The 13,970-nt window shown below is 38.1% G+C and overlaps 1 protein-coding gene and 1 pseudogene across 14 annotated transcripts in view; one reads left to right on the top strand and one right to left on the bottom strand.

Annotated features, from left to right (window-relative positions):
- Positions 1–13,970, bottom strand: part of NCOA6 (nuclear receptor coactivator 6) — a 97,235-nt gene that overhangs the window by 54,864 nt on the left and 28,401 nt on the right. For 13 of the 14 annotated variants that reach the window (XM_027078522.1, XM_027078532.1, XM_027078519.1 and 10 more), the window contains one exon: positions 3,255–3,360. The exons of the other annotated variant lie outside the window; for it this stretch is intronic. The gene's annotated coding sequence lies outside the window, so the exon portion shown is untranslated. The remainder of the gene's footprint in view (positions 1–3,254; positions 3,361–13,970) is intronic. 14 annotated transcript variants of the gene reach the window in all.
- LOC113605291 (NADH dehydrogenase [ubiquinone] 1 beta subcomplex subunit 11, mitochondrial pseudogene) lies at positions 9,732–10,383 on the top strand (annotated as a pseudogene).

Here is a 13,970-nt window from a genome sequence, read left to right as displayed (position 1 = left end):
CCCCTGCTCACCGCAACTAGAGAAAGCCCGCGTGCAGCAACGAAGACCCAATGCAGCCAAAAATAAATAAATTTATAAAAATTAAAAGAAAATGAAACTTCTTCCAGATAACATATTCTTTGAGATTAATGCCCACTTAAAATCTAAGGATTTATTATCAAAATAATGGAGTAATCTTTGAGTGAAAATGTAGTTCAGTGAAAATTCTCTCCAAGAGTATAGCTGACTAGCTCAAGAGACTCATTTGCTTATTTATGGTCATCTATCATGAGCATGCGCTATTTCTTTGTGTTTGCTAAAATTAACCACCAGTTATCTTGCTCACCCACATAATTTTCAGATTACCTACTGATTTAACTTCTTATTGGGGCTATTTTGATCTTTTATAAAGAATCTAAAAACAAATATGATATTTAGGAGAAATTTTAAAAGCAAGCATATTATTTATTCTACTTGTCCAAGGTAGAATGAAAAAGATTTCCAAATGAAATCATTTCAGGAGCCAAAGAGCTCCAGTTGATAAAGGAAAGCTTTTTTTATGGAAAAATGCCAACTTAAATATAAAAAGATGGTGTCAATAGAAAACCCCCAGTTTTGCAATCCCTAATAAAATAATTCAGGCAAGGATCATCAGTAAGGAAAAAACACTATGTGAAAATTTGACAGAGTTCTGGATAGTTACACGATGTCAAAGTATCATCCCAGATATCTGCTGCTTGGCAAAGGGAAAACTGTAACTTCACAACGGAAAGACTTGACTTCTACCACTTGAATGCAATGATCCACCTCAGCATCACTAACAGAGAAACAACCAGAAATTATGTACAATATTAAGTGCACAGCATTACCTATGAAATATTCCTGCCAAAATGTTTAACCTGAATCTAACAAGTTTTTAACAGGAGACAGAGGAACAAGTTAAAGAACACCATGAGGAAATAATTAGGGAAATCTAGAGTGTAGGATTTCTACAGTACAATTGGCTTGGCCTCTTCAATAAGTCAGTGGTCACAGGGGAAAAAAAAGGGTGGGTAGTACTGTTCTACATTAAAAGAGACTTAAGAGCTTTAAAAATCAAGTGCAATGGGGACTTCTCTGGTAGTTCAGTGGTCAAAGAACCCACCTTCCAATGCAGGGGATGTGGGTTCGATCCCTGGTCAGGGAACTAAGATTCCACATGCTGCAGGGCAACTAAGACTGTGCACTCTAGAGCCCGCACACCATAGCTAGAGAGCACGTGTGTGCTGCAACAACTGAGCCCACGCGCTCTGGAGCCCACGTGCCACAACTAGAGAGAAGCCCATGCCACAACGAAGAGCCTGCCTGCCGCAACTAAGACCCAATGCAGCCAAATAAATAAATATTTTTTTAAAATATCAAATGCAATGTACAGTATTTTACTGGATCTTGGTTTGAAAAAAAACAGATGCAAAGCACATTTTTAGGATAATTAGGGAGTTATTACTAATTTTGTTAGGTGTGATAATAATGGTGCTGTGGTTATTTTGGACAATGTTCTTTTTTTTTTTTTTTTTGCGGTACACTGGCCTCTCACTGTTGTGGCCTCTCCCGTTGCAGAGCACAGGCTCCGGACACGCAGGCTCAGCAGCCATGGCTCACGGGCCCAGCTGCTCCGCAGCATGTGGGATCTTCCTGGACAGGGGCACAAACCCGTGTCCCCTGCATCGGCAGGCGGACTCTCAACCACTGTGCCACCAGGGAAGCCCACAATATTCTTATTGTCTCTTAAGACATGCATACTGAAGCATTTATTTATTTTTTTGGCCACATCACATGGCACGAGGGATCTCAGTTCCCTGATCAGGGATCAAACCCGTGCCCCCTGCAATGGAAGCACAGAGTCTTAACAACTGGACTGCCACGGAAGTCCCAAGAGATGCATACGGAAGCATTTTGAGGTAAAAGGTCATGATGTCTGCAATTTACTCTTGAAAAAAATGAGGAAAAAACAGATTAATCAAATATAACAAGATGTTAATAATGGCTAATTATAGGTGATGAGTATACAGGTGTTCATTATATTTTTATTTGTACTATAAATTATAAATATTTGAAATTGATCACAATAAAGAATTAATTGTTTAAAAAAAAAAAAAAAAGGAAAAAGAGGACTTCCCTGGAGGTCCAGTGGTTAAGACTCCACGCTCCCAGTGCAGGGGGCACGGGTTCAATCCCTGGTGGGGGAAGATCCCACATGCCATGTGGTGTGGCCAAAAAAAAAAAAAAAGGGAAAAAACAAGCATACTAGAAACATAGTACTGCTCCATGGTAAAACTCTGCCAGACATCAGGAATGCTAAGAAGCTTATCTATGAACATCTTCCAAATCACAGTATGTTTTAAAAATAAACATATTTGAACATATATATTTATAAATATATAAATTTATATATATTACATATATTTAATTACTTACACCAGTCTTTTCCGGTTTAAATATATATTTTATATGTATATTTACATATATTCAGATTCCTATGTGAATAATGGTTAAAAGATTGTCACAGACTATTCAGATTATCTGCCATTTGAGCAAAAAGACAAGATGCTATTATGCACCTCAGAAATCACAAATTCATATACCTACAGGGGTCAGGCACATAAAGTAAGTAAGAGAAGAACACTGAACATTAAATGCATTTGCACATACTGTATGAATGGTTTGGGCAATAGGAAACTTGCATACCCATCTATGCTCAGCAGCTGTTACTCTGTTCCACTTTATTACTTTCTTTCTGGAGGGACAGAAGGTGTTATACAGGCCCAGGACTAACATTCTCAATTTTAAGAATAGACTAAAATCCATATATTTAGTAAAATCTCCAAATTTTAAAATTGATTTATATTTCTGGAAAATACTCTATCGGCCAAATGAAACTCACCGCAGCTGCATATGGCCCACAGGCCATCAGTTTTCAATTTCTAATTAAATCATGACTCACAAGATTGACTGACAGAACACTAGGCCCCAGTATACTATACTGGGTTTGGTGTAGTGCTGGAGAAGACCAGGTATTTAAAACACATTTAAGTCTTATGATGTGCCTCTTGGGAGGTCTATGGACTCCCTGAGACAGAAAAGAAAAAAAAAAAAAAAAGAGATCAAGGTCTTAATCCCAGAGAAACAGAAGGCACTCAAACTTAGAGAATTTTTGCAATGTAACTTTGGTAGTGTCATTCCACTGCTTGGAATTAAGCTGAGCCATACTCATTCTCACATAAGGTTTCACTCACCAAAATGTCTTTCTTAATTTTTATCATTTATCCAGGTCATCTTCTAAGTCCAAACAAGCTGGCATTTTTAGGGCTTCTATTTTAAGGTAGCAGCCAAATAAAAACTCTAAAAAAAAAAAAAAAGGAAAAATAAAAGTACAATATTATACAGAAATTACAGAGGTGACCCATCCTTGCATCAGAATGCAAATACTACAATTTATCAAGTCAACTTAGACATCTTCAGACAATGTTAAAACAGGGTTTTCATTAAATCTGCAAAGAATATTTTTTTTTCCTGAGATCTTAAAGCACTCATCACCAACCAATTCAAAGAATACAGAAGCAAAACTAAGGGACATATACCAGAATCATGAAACTGGGACCCTAAGCCTTTGAGCCCTCTCTATACATTGATTTCTAAATCTGTCAAATTAGAACATTCTTTGACATAAATCGCAGCAATATCTTTTCAGATTCATCTCCTAGAGTAACGGAAATAAAAATAAACGAATGGAACCAAATTAAACTTAAAACCTTTTGCACAGCAAAGGAAACTGTAAACAAAAGACAACATACAGAATGGGAGAAAGTATTTGCAAACAATGTGACTGACAAAGGATTAATTTCCAAAATATAAAAACAACTCATACAACTCAATAACAAATAAACAACCCAATCAAAAAATAGGCAGAAGATCTGAATTTGGCAATTGGGATTAACATGTATACATTTATGTGTATAAAATTGATGACTAATAAGAACCTGCAGTATAAAAAAACAAACAAACAAACAAAAAACAACTAATACTAAACTTTCTTTGGGTTATTTGTATGGAAATATGTTAATATAAATGTTTCAGACACTACATTCTAAGAATCTTATATGTTCTGGTATAATGTTATAAGTCATAATTCTAGTTATTACTTTAAAATGTGTTATCTCAGAAATAACTAACTTTCCTTGTCAACTGATTATGAACTTTCATCAAATTTTTAACCGTGGTCATTTTTAAGTCTTTTGTCATTTACAGACAGTTCTGGGTATACTCTGATGCTTTTGCAAAAATGTTCCTATAAAAGGGTTTCAGGGCTTCCCTGGTGGTACAGTGGTTGAGAGTCTGCCTGCTGATGCAGGGGACACGGGTTCGTGCCCTGGTCCAGGAAGATCCCACATGCCGTGGAGCGGCTGGGCCCGTGAGCCATGGCTGCTGAGCCTGCCCGGCGCCCGGAGCCTGTGCTCCGCAACGGGAGAGGCCGCAACAGTGAGAGGCCCACGTACCGCAAAAAAAAAAAAAAAAAAAAAGGGGGTTTCATCTTCAAGGAATTCATGCAAAAGACTCTGACAAGTACAGGTTTCTGGTAACTGACTATACTGCTGAACTGAATGAATAAGCATTTTCAGAACTCTAATGGAAAACTGATGAATTCATAAAAGTGCTAACAAAAGATCAAGATGAAAAAAATTAATTACGTGGGACTGAGTGAACTGATGAGGATGATTATAATTTTTGTGACTTTCTGTTTGAATAAAAAAAAATCCCACAAGGACTCAGACACAAAAAATATACAAATCAATTTTCACTGCAAAGTAAAGGAGCTGTTACAGTGGAGGATTACTGGACTGAACGTCAATATTATGACATAGTATGAATGTGTTTTGTGTTTGGTAATTGCAATCATTGTTGCTTTTGTTGTGGTCATCCATTTACAATGCCTGGTGTCAGTTTATTTATCTCTTGTAAAAATAAAATACAGCGTGTGTGTGAAAAAAAAGAAAGTGAAAAGAATATTGGGAAACAATATTCACAAATCATATAGACTTCAGTATAGCAATGATTATTTTAATTAACATGATTGATAATTTTCACTTTCAAAATTCAAAATTTTAATGTATGCAGTGTATGCAGTGTGACACTCAGCAGTGTATAAATTTCAAGGTTCAATAGATCTGGATTGTAATTACCAGCTAGCCAGTGAGCAGCTGAATCACTGCTTATCTGAAAGGCCTTAGATATATTGCTTAACCTCTCTGAGCCTCATATTTTTCATCTGTAAAATAGGAAGTAACAATCTCATGAGGGTGCTGTGAGGATTAAATGAGATATAGTTTGTGAAAACACCTAGCGGAGAGCTGAAAGAACAAAGGTCCAAAGGTCTTTTCATGTTTTCCTAAAACTTACTGAGGTAGAAGTCAACGTTAAAAAGCTTACTCAATGAGAAATTGTTTGATAAAATACAATTTATTGGGTTTTTTTCTAGTTATAAAAGAATATATAATTTTTTATAGAGATCTTTAAAAATACAGAATATTTTTAAAGAATAAAATCAACTGTAATCCCAAAACTCAGATGATCACTACTGATATTTGGGTATATTTCCTTTCAAAACCATCTAGGTTTATATTTATAGAGTTTGTATCTTGTTTTTATTGTTTTGTTTAACTTCTCAGTTTGAATTGTTAAGTAGACAATCTAAAATTAAACATCTTTTTCTTTAAAAAAAAAGCAAAAGATCTAAATAGACATTTCTCCAAAGAAGACATACAGATGGCCAAAAAGCACATGAAAAAATCTTCAACATCACTTATTATTAGAGAAATGCAAATCAAAACTACCATGCAGTATCACCTCACTCTGGTCAGAATGGCCATCATCAAAAAGTCTACAAATAAATGCTGGAGAGGGTGTGGAGAAAAGGGAACCCTCCTACACTGTTGGTGGGAATGTAAATTGGTACAGCCACTATGGAGAACAGTATGGGTTCTTTAAAACTAGAGTTATCTGCAATCCCACTGCTGGGCATATATCCAGACAAAACTGTAATTTGAAATGATACATGCACCCCAATATTCACTGCAGCCCTATTTACAATAGCCAAGACATGGAAGCAACCTAAATGTGCATCAACAGATGAACGGACAAAGAAGATGTGGTGTGTCTGTGTGTGTGTATATTTACATACATACACATATACCCACACAGTGGAATACTACTCAGCCATAAAAAAGAATGAAATAATGCCACCTGCAGCTACATGGATGGACCTAGAGATTATCTGAAGTAAGCCAGACAGAGAAAAGACCAATATCATATGATATTGCTTACATGTGGAATCCAAAAAAAAAAAAAAAGATACAAATGAACTTATTTACAAAACAGAAAGAGATTCATAGACATAGAAAACAAACTTATGGTTACCAAAGGGGGAAGGAGAGGAGGGATAAATTTGGAGTTTGGGATTAACATATACACACCGCTATATATATTGCAAAATAGATAACCAACAAAGACAGGGAACTGTACTCAGTATTTTGTAATAACCTATAAGGGAAAAGAATCTGAAACAGAATATATATATATATATATATATATATATATATATATATGAATCACTGTGCTGTGAAACTAACACAACATAGTAAATCAACTATACTTCAATTAAAAAAATATATAAGTATATATATATATATATATATATATATATAAGCCTAAAATAAATAAATAAATCTGTCAAATTAAAATGAATTAACATCATGGCACACTGTTCGCAAATGCTTGGAGACAAAATAAAAATATTTTGTACATACACTAAATACAAAACCTACTTCTAACAGAATTTCAAATTTTGTATTTAAACTCCATAAAGATATTCCATAGATTTTAGTTTTTTCCTATTTTATCTAAAATAGTTATACATTTTTTTTCATTAAATTTTCAGTTCAGGTTCTAAAGTATTCTTTATTGTGCACATAGAAATTATGCATGGAAACTGCATAATTTCGGCATGCATCAGAAAAAATTTCCCTCTTAATAAGAAAGTATCAGTCTACAATGCCTTTAATTGGACTGCTATAGTTTTACATTATTGCCAAATATTGATTTTATAATCTCAACATTTTAGATGGATATATGTACTAGGTATTAATAAATAATTATTAGAGAAATACCCATCTCTTAACTATTTTTTAATTCAAGAAAAAACCAGTTTTTAAGTCTCCAAAGGAACATTAATAAAAATTAACCTTTAAGAAAGGCCATAAAGAGGCTTCCTTGGTGGCGCAGTGGTTAAGAATCTGCCTGCCAATGCAGGGGACGTGGGTTCAATCCCTGGCCCGGGAGGATCCCACATTCCACAAAGCAACTAAGCCCGCGTGCCCCTAGAGCCTGTGCTCTGCAACAAGAGAAGCCAAAACAATGAGAAGCCCACGCACCACAGCGAACAGTAGCCCCCGCTCACTGCAACTACAGAAAGTCCGTGCACCGCAAGGAAGACCCAACACAGCCAAAAAAAAAAGCCATAAAGAAAATCTCAATAAATCAAAATGTAACAATAGAACAGCCAAAAACTCTGGTGACAATGCACCAAAATTATAAATTTAAAATAAAATAAACAGACCTATCACAAATAATTAAATTGCAACCATAATTAAAAATCTTCCAACAAACAAAAGTCCAGGACCAGATGGCTTCACAGGTGAATTCTGTCAAACATTTAGAGAAGAGCTAACACCCATCCATCTCAAACTCTTCCAAAAAATTGCAGAGGGAGAAACACTCCCAAATTCATTCTACGAAGCCACCATCACCCTGATACCAAAACCAGAAAAAAATATCACAAAAAAAGAAAATTATAGACCAATATCACTGATGAACACAGATGCAAAAATTGAACAAAATACTAGCAAACAGAATTCAACAGCACATCAAAAGGATCATACACCATGATCAAGTGGGATTTATCCCAGGGATGCAAGGATTCAATATATGCAAAACAATCAATGTGATACACCACATTAACAAATTAAGGAATAAAAACCATATGATCATCTCAATAGATGCAGAAAAAGCTTTTGACAAAATTCAACACCCATTTATGATAAAAACTCTCCAGAAAAGGGGCATAGAGGGAACCTACCTCAACATAATAAAGGCCATATATGACAAACCCACAGCAAGCATCATACTCAATGTTGAAAAACTGAAAGCATTTCCACTAGGATCAGGAACAAGACAAGGATGTCCACTCTCGCCACTCTTATTCAACATAGTTTTGTAAGTCCTAGCCACGGCAGTCAGAGAAGAAAAAGAAATAAAAGGAATACAAATTGGAAAAGAAGAAGTAAAGCTGTCACTGTTTGCCGATGACATGATACTATACATAGAAAATCCTAAAGATGCCACCAGAAAACTACTAGAACTAATCAATGAATCTGGTAAGGTTGCAGGATACAAAATTAATGCACAGAAATCTCTGGCATTCCTATACACCAACAACAAAAAATCAGAAAGAGAAATTAAGGAAACACTCCCATTTACCACTGCAACAAAAATAATAAAATGCCTAGAAATAAACCTGCCTAAGGGGGAGAAAAATTTATACTCAGAAAACTATAAAACACTGATGAAAGAAATCAAAGATGACATAAACAGATGGAGAAATATACCATATTCTTGGATCAGAAGAATCAATATTGTGAAAATGACTATACTACCCAAAGCAATCTACAGATTCAATGCAATCCCTATCAAACTACCAATGGCATTCTTCACAGGATTAGAACAAAAAATATTACTATTCGTATGGAAACACAAAAGACTCCGAATAGCCAAAGCAGTCTTGAGAAAGAAAAACGGAGTTGAAGGACTCAGGCTCCCCGACTTCAAACTACACCACAAAGCTACAGTAATCAAGACAGTATGGTACTGTCACAAAAACAGAAATATAGATCAACGGTACATGATAGAATGCCCACAGATAAACCCACGCACATATGGGAACCTAATTTATGACAAAGAAGGCAAGAATATACAATGGAGAAAAGACAGCCTCTTCAATAAGTGGTGCTGGGAAAACTGGACAGCTACATGTGAAAGAATGAAATTAGAACACTCCCTAACACCATACACAAAAATAAACTCCAAATGGATTAAAGACTTAAATGTAAGACCAGACACTGCAAAACTTTTAGAGGAAAACATAGGGAAAACACTCTGACATAAACCACAGCAAGATCTTTTTTGACCTACCTCCTAGAATAACGGAAATAAAAACAAAAATAAACAAATGGACCTAATTGAACTTGTAAGTTTTTGCACAGCAAAGGAAACCATAAACAAGCCAAAAAGACAACCCTCCAAATGGGAGAAAATATTTGCAAATGAAGCAACAAAGGATTAATCTCCAAAATATACAAATGGCTCATGGAGCTCAATATCAAAAAAACAAACAATCCAGTTAAAAAATGGGCGAAAGACCTAAATAGACATTTCACCGAGGAAGACATACAGATGGCCAAGAGGCACAAGAAAAGATGCTCAACGTCACCAATTATTAAAGAAATGCAAATCAAAACTACAATGAGGCCATAGCCTGATCGAGAGGATAAGATGTCTTCCGTGAGGCCATGACAGAGGGAGGGAAAGAGGATGCCTCGCCATTTTGAAAACAAAATCTCGACTCGGGACCTATTGCGGCAGGGGCGGAGGGACAATTCTCACGCTCGGACCAGCTGCAGCTGCTCAGTCACATTTCCGCCCCCACCCCCGATAAACTGCAGAACGATCTGTCATGGTGGCCGGGATGTTAGGTTTGTGCGGCCGCCGCCTTTTGGCGGTGGCGGCGAGGCGAGGGCTCCCGGCTGCCCGTGTTTGCTGGGAATCCAGCTCCTCCAGGGCTGTGATCGCCCCGTCCGCTGTGGAGGGAAAGCGGCCGCCGGAACCGACTTTACACTGGCAGGAGGACCCAGATGCCGAGGTCGAAAACCTCTACGAGAAGAACCCAGACTCCCACGGTTATGACAGGGACCCTGCTGTGGACCTCTGGAACATGCGGGTCGTCTTCTTCTTTGGCTTCTCCATCATCTTGGTCCTTGGCAGCACCTTTGTGGCTTATCTGCCTGATTACAGGATGCAGGAGTGGGCCCGCCGGGAAGCTGAGAGGCTTGTAAAATACCGAGAGGTCAATGGCCTCCCCATCATGGACTCCAACTGCTTCGACCCCAGCAAGATCCAGCTGCCAGAGGATGAGGACTGACCGGTTACTGAAAGGGGCTTAAGAAGCACCACCTTCTCCACCCCTTGTCTGCCATTCTGCCCTCTCTTCAGAGCACCTAATTAAAGGGACTGAAACTGTGAAAAAAAAAAAAAAAACTACAATGAGGTATCACCTCATGCCATACAGAATGGCCATTATCAAAAAAGCTATAAACAATAAATGCTGGAAAGGATGTGGTGAAAAGGGAACCCTCCTGCACTGTTGGTGGGAATGTAAATTGATACAGCCACTGTGGAGAACAGTATGGAGGTTCCTTAAAAAACTAAAAATAGAACTACCATATGACCCAGCAATCCCACTACTGAGTATATACCCTGAGAAAACCATAATTCAAAAAGAGACATGCACCCCAATGTTCACTGCAGCACTATTTACAATAGACAGGACATGGAAGCAACCTAAGTGTCCACTGACAGATGAATGGATAAAGATGTAGCACATATATACAATGGAGTATTACTCAGCCATAAAAAGAAACGAAATTGAGTTGTTTGTAGTGATGTGGATGGATCTAGAGTCTGTCATACAGAGTGAAGTAAGTCAGAAAAACAAATATTGTATGCTAACGCATATATATGGAATCTAAAAAAAAAAATGGTACTGATGAACCTAGTTGCAGGGCAGGAATAAAGAGGTAGACATAGAGAATGGACTTGATGACATGGGGTGGGAGGGCGAAGCTGGGGTGAAGTGAGAGTAGCATCAGCATATATACACTACCAAATGTAAAATAGTTGGCTGGTGGGAAGCAGAAGCATAGCACAGGGAGATCGGTTTGGTGCTTTGCGATGACCTAGAGGGGTGGGATAGGGAGGATGGGAAGGAGGCTCAAGTGGGAGGGGATATGGGGACATGTGTATGCATATGGCTGATTCACTTTGTTGTACAACAGAAACTAACACAGTATTGTGAAGCAATTATAAATAAATAAAATGATAAATAAAGCAATTATAAATAAATAAAGAGCTATTAAAAAAACAACCCATACCCCCAGGTAGGCAACCCACAAAGGACAAGATAATCACAATTTCATAGGTTCTCCCCCAGGAGCGGGGGGTTAAAGAACCACATCAGGATCCCCAGCCCAGGGATTCTGCACCGGGAAGATGAGCCCCCAGAATACCTGGCTTTGAAGGCCAGCAGGGCTTATGTACAGAAGAACTGGAAAGCTATAGGAAACAGAGACTCTGGTCTTAAAGGGTGCATGCCAAATCTCACATGCTCTCCAAGCACAGAGGCAGTAACTTGAAAGAAGCCTGAGTCAGAACCACTTGCTAATCTTGGACAGCCTCCTGGAGAAGTAGGCATCAACTGGGGCACCACCTGGGGACACAGACATTGGCAGCAGCCATATGGGGGAGCTTGTTTTACCATGAGGACACTGGTGCTGGCAAGAGCCTATTAGTGCCAGGGTCTTCCCCACCCACCAGCGGGCCAACACCAGCCTCAGCCCCCTAGGGATCTGGCCCTCCCACCCATGGGCCAACACCAGCCCAGAGACCCCTAGGGCCCTGTAGCCAGTTGCACCAGGACCCAGCCCCACCACCAGTGGGTTGGCAGCCACCCCATGAGGCAGGACCTGGCAGCCAACTAGGCTGGGAGCCAGCCCTGCCTACCAGCATGTCCACAGTACTTGGCCCCGCCACAAAAGAATGACCCACACAGCCCACACAGTGGGCACCCCAAGAGTATATAGCTCTAGTGACCAGAGGGTAGTATGCTGCTGAGCCCCACAGGACATCTCTTACATAAGGCCATGTCTCCCAAATGTAACTGACCTACCTAATACATAGAAATAAACAGAAGTTTAGGCAAAACAAGGAGACAGACAAATATGTTCCAAACAAAGGAACAAGACAAAACCAAAGAAGAAGAACTAAACCAAGTGGAGATATGCAATCTACCTGACAAAGAGTGTAAGGTAATTATCATAAGATACTCAACAAACATGGGAGAATGAATTAACAAAGTGAGAAATTTAACAGAGTCAGAAAATATAAAGAAGAACCAAACAGAGCTGAAGGACACAATAACTGAAAAAATACACCAGTCATAATCAACAGCAGATTAGATGATACAGAGGAATGGATGAGCAAACTGGAAGTCAGAGTAGTGGAAATTATACAAGCTGAACAGAAAAAAGAATTTAGAAAAATGAGGTTAGCTTGAGAGACCTCTGGGAAAACTTAAAGCATATTAACATTTGCAGTTTAGAGGCCCAAGAAGGAGAAGACAGAAAGGGGTAGAGAATTTATTTGAAAAATAATAGTTGAAAACTTCCCTAACCTGGGAAAGGGCACAGACATCCACATCTAGGAAGTACAGAGAGTCCCAAACAAGATGAACCCAAAGAGGTCCACACCAAGACAAATTATAATTAAAACGTCAAAAATTAAAGATAAAGAGAGAATCTTAAAAGCAGCAAGAGTCGGGAGTTCCCTGGTCGTCTAGTGGTTAGGATTTGGATCTTTCACTGCCGTGGCCAGGGTTCAATTCCTGGTTGGGGAACTGAGATTTCACAAGCCACACTGCATGGCCAAAAAAAGAAAAAAAAGCAGCAAGAGAAAAATCAATTAGTTACATACAAAGGAACCCTCATAGGACCATGAGCTGACTTTTCAGCAGAAACTATACAGGACAGAAGCAAGTGGCACAATATAATCAAAGTGATGAAAGGAAAAAAACCCTACAACCAAGAATAGTCTACCCAGCAAGGCTATCATTCAGATTTGAAGGAGAGATAAACAGCTTTGCAGATAAGCAAAGGCTAAAAGTTTAGCACCAGTAAACTGGCTTTACAAGAAATGTTAAAAGGACTTCTCTAAAAGGAAAAGAAAAGACCACAACTAGAACTATCAAAATTATGGGGAATTCCCTGACGATCCAGTGGTTAGGACTCCACGCCTCCACTGCAGAATGCATGGGTTCGATCCCTGGTCAGCAAACTAATAAGATCCCACAAGCTGTGTGGCGTGGCAAAAAAACAAAACAACAACAACAAAACCCCCTCATTTATAAAGGAAAACAACAGTAAAGATAGATCAACCACTTATAAAGCTAGTATGAAGGTTAAAAGGTAATAGTAGTAAAATCATCTCTATCCACAATAAGTAGTTAAGGGATACACAAAACAAAAAGAGGTAAAATATGATGCCAAAACATTAAACGTGGTGGGGGGGGGGAGTAAAAGTGCAGGGTTGTTAGAATGTGTTTAAACTTAAAATAATGCACACGCACATATATAGCTGTATATGAACCTCATGGTAACCATAAAACAAAAATCTATAATATACACATACAAAATAGAAAGGAATCCAAACATAACACTAAAGATAGTCATCAAATCACAAGGGAAGAGAGCAAAATAAAGAAGGAACTAAAAAGAACTACAGAAACAACCAGAAAACAATTAACAAAATGGCGGTAAGTACAAACTATTAATGATTAAATGTAAATGGACTAAATGCTCAAAAGACAAAGAGTGGTTGAATAGATAAAAAAACAACACCCGTATACATACTACCTACAAGAGACTCACAATCTAAAGACACACACAGACTGAACATGAGGGGATGAAATAAGGTATTCCTTGCAAATGGAAACAAAAAGAGAGCTGAGGTAGCAATACTTGTATCAAACAAAATAGACTTTAAAACAAAGACTAACCAAGACTATCTTAAAC

This window comes from Aethalodelphis obliquidens, unplaced genomic scaffold, assembly GCF_003676395.1.
Source record: "Aethalodelphis obliquidens isolate GAN/ISIS:26980383/991018 unplaced genomic scaffold, ASM367639v1 scaffold42, whole genome shotgun sequence".
NCBI classification, from domain to species: Eukaryota; Metazoa; Chordata; class Mammalia; order Artiodactyla; family Delphinidae; genus Aethalodelphis; species Aethalodelphis obliquidens.
The sequence above is the reverse complement of the archived record's forward strand: the minus strand, read 5'-3'. Positions and strand labels throughout refer to the sequence as shown.